Genomic DNA, 7,140 nt, shown 5'->3' on the forward strand with positions numbered 1-7,140 from the left:
ATGTAACATCATGCAGTATATCTGTACCATTACACAGTACAGTAAATTAAAATGGGTTCAGTGTTAGTAGAAGCAATAGCAGAAATACCAATCAACATGAAATAATGACTGCAAGGACAACATATTGCTATCATGAATGTTAACTACTTTTAACTAGCTTGCAGTGGAAAGAAAAAGATTAAATATTTATATACCGAGGAATAGCGAAGTTTATCATTTCAAGGAAAAAATTAAACACTTAGATCTAAACAGATGCAATAACACAGTTTATCATTTCAAAGAAAAAATTAGACAGATCCAAACAGATGCCATAACAAAGTTTATCATTTCATGGAATAAATAAAACGCTTAGATCCAGTAGGCGCAAGAGCAAAGAGCACTCTTTCATGGAAAAAGTGAATATCGAGATCCAAAAGGAAGCACTAGCAAAATCAAAATAACATTCATTCTGAAAAGATAATGACCAAATGCAGTCAACTGTAATAACAGAAATGTTTCAACTTACACAATTGTCAGTCAAGATTCAAACTAAAGAAGGCTTATGAAGGCTACCGCCTAGTAGAAACATACTACAGGAAGTGTGTTTCATATTCCGAGATATTTTAGCTTCCTGTTCCGGGAGACGCTACGTCGTTTTGATGCCACACGCGTCGTCGGTCTCTTTTTTCCCTAAGGTTAAATATTCCTCAAGTTCACAAACGACTACTACTGCCTTGTTTTTATATTTTCAATATTCATTCTTTGAATTTTTAGTTTTTTGGTTTTTCAGTTTCACCAGTGTTACTCTTCCTTCTGTTATTGCTTGCATTTCAATTTCGTGAAGTTAGTTCTCTTGATCGATTTATTAAACGAGCAGGTGGCTTCTCTTTCGTTAAATATTCAGCCATATATTCTCACTGCTTTCATTATTGATTTCACAGGCGCCTGGCTTCTTTGCTTTATTCACTATTTTTTCCCTTTTATCTTACTTAAAATCAATGAACATTTCGTCTGTTTGACAAGCTTTGTTTCTCTTCTTTATCTTTTAAACTGATTTAATTTGTCATTCCGCAACAGCAGCCTTCTCTCTATGGGTTCCCTTCCATTGCTCTAATTCTCTCAGCCTTTTCATTCATGATTTGCTTCCTCGTCGGTAGGTCGGCAGTTCGTTAGCGGGATCATAAGTTCCTCTGTTCACCTTTAAGAAGGGAAGCAGAGGTAGGAATTAATCTCCCTTAAGGGCCTGAGGGACTTACTTACCCAAAGGCACCACTTTCCGCCTTCAGTGGGAGGAGAAGAAGAGGAGGAGCTGTGGGGTTGTTATTAAATTTGGTCATGAGTTGCCTTTTGTTATCGGTATTATGTTGCTTATTCGGTTTCTTTTTTATTACATAATGGTAAATTAATTCTTATGTTTACAGGGACTTCTAAAAAATGCAAATAATTATATTTCCGTAAACTGTACTTTTTTAAAATGTTACACTGCATAGCTATTTAAGCGTGTTGTAAACAACTGAAACTTCTGTTTAAGAATCACAAGTAGAAATACCTAAATAAAGAAATATAAGGATTTCCCATATCTTTACACCTCGCCACATAAATATTTAAAAAGTCCCAACTAAAACTGAATAAATAGACACTTTCTATTACGAATAAAGAATAACTAAAATTGAGTATAAAGTCATTTATCACTAAACTAGACAAATAAGAATCACTACAGTTGAATTTCCCCCACTGGCTCTTGAAATCCCATCAACACCCTGTGATAATTACTGGCAGATGCGCATGCGCTGAGACACACGAAGTCGTGGCACTGGCAGTGCCGCTTCGTCGGGACAACCCGAGACCGAGGGCGCCACTTCGCTATAATTCTGTGGCTGCTGGTACTCGAGGTTATGACATCCTGTGCGCCATCATATCCGGTGTGGATCACCAGCATTCATTCCTCTGTGCCCACAAAGGCAGCAGTGCCAAGTACTAGCATCGCCGTAATGGATCTCCTCGACATTATATTAAGTCATGACTTGGACTGCGATAGGTCTTGTCGTTTATGGTCCTGTTGGGACATCAATTTTTGGGCTGCATTGCTTCACTCAGAACACGTGTAATTTCTTCCGTGGTTCATTTAACCGTTTATCTCTTTTGTCATTCGTATTCGTTATCCTTCTCAGTAACACAAGAGATCTTTTCTGCTATCATATTTACAACAAAAGGCACCACCTGAAATAAATATATAAAATAAAATTTAAGAAAGCAGCAAGAAAAATTTGTCGGTAAAAACACAGCCCGGCGCTGTTATTAATATTGTCGTTACACCACATCATTTGGAAGAACGCAAATATGCCACTTTGATCACTAACGACTTAAAAATAAATACGGATGCAGACTGATATCCTCTAGCCTCAGCACCTCAACTACAACTGGCCAGACAACAAGTGATGTGAATAGGAGAGCTCCCGCAATCGCTCGCTCTACGTTGCCAGCCGAAGTATTCTTTGCTGCGACTGCCGTCACCTTCAAACCAAGTTGTTTTATTTTGAATTACGACAGGTATATGATGTACATTATTTGCATGAATCGCCGCTTTCACTTTTTCAAAATATTAGGTCAAACTATTCCCTCAATTATGCTTAACATTTGTTGGTGACCGCAATGCTTCAATTGGGCTTGCAAAAAATAAAATGCCGGGTAGCGGGCGATGGCGGTGTTGCTTACGCCAAACATCTTTTAATTCAGTGACGTCACGAGAGGACAAAATCACACCCATTCATCCTCACGTAATGGAATCAGGCTCACTGTCCGGCTAGAAATTGCATACATAGGTTAGGTAAATTCAAAGTATTCGTTTTCGCAGATAAACATTAACATGCATGTAAACCTGAACGCTGGGTATGATGCCCACATCCTCACTCTTGGGTCTAGTGCTGTGGAACGATGCATGGAATGCTCTCCCACTTGAGCGTATTTATTTCAGCGTATTTATTGTTGATGTCAACATATACCAGGATTCCACTAATCTCATGAACTATCTGGTAAGCCCGCCGTCCCGCCACTCTCTCTCTCTCTCTCTCTCTCTCTCTCTCTCTCTCTCTCTCTATGAGAGAGAGAGCAAGATTTTCCCAACATTCATATCATTATCGAAATCCCAATGAAGAATTTATTATGACTACTGACAAACTATCCTACGGATTAAAAGTTTCATGGGTTTCAAGGAACCGGCTAGACCACAGGTCTACCCCAAAGCCAAATCAAAGTCCTTCAAAGAACATCGTGTACCCCATACAAAAATGGGAATAAAAGCACGTTAAAAGAAGAAGAGAAGATACAGCCCGCAAAACCGATTATGAAGAACTCTTCTGAATTTTTGTGGAGTCTAGCACGGTGGCTGGGATGACCAATTTGTTTTTTTATCTCTCTCTCTTATATATATATATATATATATATATATATATATATATATATATATATATATATATATATATATATATATATATATAAATGTATGTGTGTGTGTGTTCTAAGAAAGAACGAGATGTAGAATTTTTACGACCAAAGCAGGATTCGAACCTGCATTCGGTATATCAGAACGAGGTCATATTGATCCATATGACCTCCTGACCAAATAGATTCGGATGGATTTGGATCTTAGACTATATATATATATATATATATATATATATATATATATATATATATATATGAATTACCCAGCTTCCACTTCATTTCTTAGATCATTCAGTCTTGCTCTGTCAAACGGTAAGGTTGATGTTACTTAAAACGAATCCTGAACGGTTTACTGATTGTGACCTGGCTTAACTAAGTCAGCCATTGTCCTATTTATACTTTCACCATAAACAACTTATTGATTTACTTACTTCAGCGTATAAGTGATTAATGCCTTATTTTCACCAGTATTCCATTCCATCATGGTTATTCTTCGTTTTTCGGCTGGTCCTCTCAAGCTACTGGGGAAGAAGGCATTTTTTTTTTTTTTTTTTTTTTTGTCTTGCCCCCTAAATGCCGTCCCATGCCGTTCAGTATATCGGTTGTATCCGCACCCATGTTTCATGAAGTTCGTAGATGAGTCAAAGCCATTACTTCCCTCAGATTTCATCTTGCATAAATCGAGTTTTAGATAAAGCAATATCAAACGGGAATAATTTGCCCTTATTTTTTCCCCTTTGCAGAAGTTGCGATATGGAAATCTTGTGCCAGTATAGGTCTGTATGCCAGGACCAAGAGGTCAGAAACATGATTGTGCGTCTGAAGGGCTGTGACTGGGAATGGAATTGTGTTGGGTTCTTTGGACAAGACGAAGGTTTTCTTTGTCTCTCAGTGACAAGAATAGTCATGCGTCACCGGCCACTATTAGATCTGGCTTTCATTGAAAATCCTATGAGCTGCCCAAGGTGCAAATGACATCGCTGGCACAAGGTTTGTTCAGTAAAAAATAAGCATTTGAGATTCGTCAATCCTTCACATGGACTCAGAACAGCATTTTCGAGCTTGAATGCTTATAATTATAAACAGCTGTAAGAGAAAGCTAGAGTTGACAGGTTTAAGCAATGAAAAAACCGCATTTCTTCTTCCGACGTCTGCGACATCTAGGGCGTGATGACTATTGCTCTCCAGGTGCATGTGGAAGTGAGCCGACGCCTTAAATAGGTAGTCAACAGCTGCAGCTACTCAAAGGAACTAAAAACCCCGTTTATTCCAATAACCCCGCATTAAAGCGCAAGAAACTGGCTGTCAATTGCTTCCTCTCGCTCCTAGTCATTAGTTTCGGGAAATGAGACCTTCAGGAATGTCGTAGTATTACATTTTTTAGTCTTATGGCTTTTTTTCACAGTAGCTATTTTTGTTTCTTGTTCGACCTGTCAGACTATAGTAGAAGGAACTAATTTTCAAAAGTATTCATTAGATGTCAATAACTAGCTTTCTAAATTCCGAGGGCAAACCATTACAAAAGCGGTTGCTTAATGATGCAAGCACCTGTGCTGGCTCGGTCCAATGGCCACAAACATTTATTCCAGAAATTTTAAATCGGATGTGCTTCAAACACTTGTTTTGCTGCAGTGATCCTGATATATATATATATATATATATATATATATATATATATATATATATATATATATATATATATATATATTATAGATATATATATATATATATATATATATATATATTATATTTTACAAGCCAGGTTGAGGTAAATCTTGAATTAAATGCATCACTGATGGAAATACATATCAATTAGTTATGATGAGATGATTTCACTGAAGTACAAAATATGAGTCATGATGTGAATGCCTGGAAGTATAGTATGCTGAGTACGCTTAAGGATTTGAAATGCTATTATTAAGAAAAATTACTGAGATTTAAAGGATAAAAAATTAAAATATTTACCGTGCGGCGAGATTGGGTCCAACTCGTTTAACAAACAGTTCATTTACTCTCCGTTGTTCTCCCTTGTTGCACCTTGTTCGCGCACTGTCTACTCTTGTTCCTTTATCTGCCTTCGTCATTCTTTTCCTGATCGAGTTCCTTGCTTTCATGTTTTTACGTGTTAAGAACATGATCGTCTTAAGGGTAATGAAGTGAAAGATTTTTTTTTACATTTAATGCGCCTAAGTGGCACGAAAAAAAAAATACTGACCTGAAACTCAAAATGGAAACAAAGACCATTGACGTACGATGAAAATCATTTCCGAAACCTCAGTAGCTGCGACTTCGTATGCTTATATACGTTTCAGCAGTAAAATATTTAGATGTAATAACAATGCAAAATTTCCATCATTAACTCCTTCCTTTTCAGTTTATTTTTTTTTATCTATGTAAAAATATTAAGCATTTTTTTCAGTTCTGTATAAAATAACATGTAGTCCACAATTTTTGTTGAAAAATTATTCAAGCTTAGGAAGTTATAAAACTTTGAAATATGTCATGTTTACATTCCTGAGTTAACTCGCAGTCATAGATTACACTAGTTGACTGTATTTTTAAATTGTGCAATATTATAAACAATTACTTCGGATGTTAGAAAGGTAAAAATAAGACAATAAAATTTAGATTCTTGCAACGTTCAAAATTAAGTATTTTTTCCATGATTTGAAAGTTATGAACTTAGAATTTCGCAGGCGCAGCATCTGACATTGGAAGGTCGTGAAGTTAACACGACACACCTCCATTGATTAACAAAATTGCATGCTAAACGCTTCCGACGGGAGAGGAAATATAGAAAACAGGAATTCGTCAAAGAATGAGTAAAGTAAGGAAGATAGAAATAAGTAGGAATGTTTTACGAGCGTGGACGAGTATTTTTGTAATTGTAAGAGGAATACTTGGTAGTTAATGACGAAAATGCTCCTGATAATCTTCACGTTCTTGTTCTTGTGAATATCGGAAATGTCCATCGTTATCGGTATCTCCGACCTGATTTTTTTTTTTTTTCGTTTTAAATACCCTCCAAGAGTACCCATGTGCAAAATACGCTAAGAGGCGTAAAGTGTGTCTGCCTTTTAAGGTTCCCCTCCACCCTTGAACCCTGATAATCGTAAAAAAATTTGCCAAAAATTATTTAATCAAGACAGGCTCATGAAATTTTCAGGCGTTATTACTACTATAATGACGCATATTCTCTGTGATTTTTATGATTCTACAGTGAAAATATATGATTTTATAAAGAAAAACGTGAAATTCAGCACCCCGAGAAATCAAGATTTTTTTTTGGTGCTGGCAAAAAACCATTGTTCTTAGAGAGAATTCGGTATGTGAGCATGCTTGTATATCCACCTGGAACGTGCATACAAAAAATTATCAAAATCGAACAGGAAATAAGTACATAACACGAAAAAAAAGGAGCACCACCTTTAGCGAAAACTCTGCTGACGAATCGATGGTTAGGCAGATAGAAAAATTTACCTAAATTCGATCCTTCTGTTTAGAAAGAAATCCTTCTGACAGTTTGTGGATATTATGTCACTTGACAGCCTAATACCTCTAAAAATCATATTATATAAGGCATAAAAGCTTAACACGCAAATAAATGACACCCATTTAAAAAAAAAAAAAAAAAAAATCGGAGAAATAGAGACTTTCCTCTGAAAATGGAAAAAGAAAAATTTTTATATCATAGTACCCCCAAAACTCATTCTTTCT

The 7,140-nt window shown here is 36.3% G+C and overlaps 1 protein-coding gene across 12 annotated transcripts in view; it reads right to left on the reverse strand.

Moving 5' to 3' along the window:
- The window catches only part of LOC136856566 (uncharacterized), a 44,160-nt gene extending 41,669 nt beyond the window's left edge, over positions 1–2,491 (reverse strand). For 2 of the 12 annotated variants that reach the window (XM_067134430.1, XM_067134425.1), the window contains exons 1-3: positions 2,340–2,455; positions 1,753–2,199; positions 506–1,177 (exon numbers count right to left, since the gene is read on the reverse strand). The gene's annotated coding sequence lies outside the window, so the exon portion shown is untranslated. Of the gene's footprint in view, positions 1–505; positions 2,200–2,339 lie in introns of all 12 variants that reach the window. The other 10 variants (XM_067134434.1, XM_067134424.1, XM_067134426.1 and 7 more) reach the window with 9 other exon arrangements.
- Positions 2,492–7,140: the final 4,649 nt, after the last annotated feature.

The sequence above is a fragment of the Macrobrachium rosenbergii genome, chromosome 36, assembly GCF_040412425.1.
Source record: "Macrobrachium rosenbergii isolate ZJJX-2024 chromosome 36, ASM4041242v1, whole genome shotgun sequence".
NCBI lineage: Eukaryota > Metazoa > Arthropoda > Malacostraca > Decapoda > Palaemonidae > Macrobrachium > Macrobrachium rosenbergii.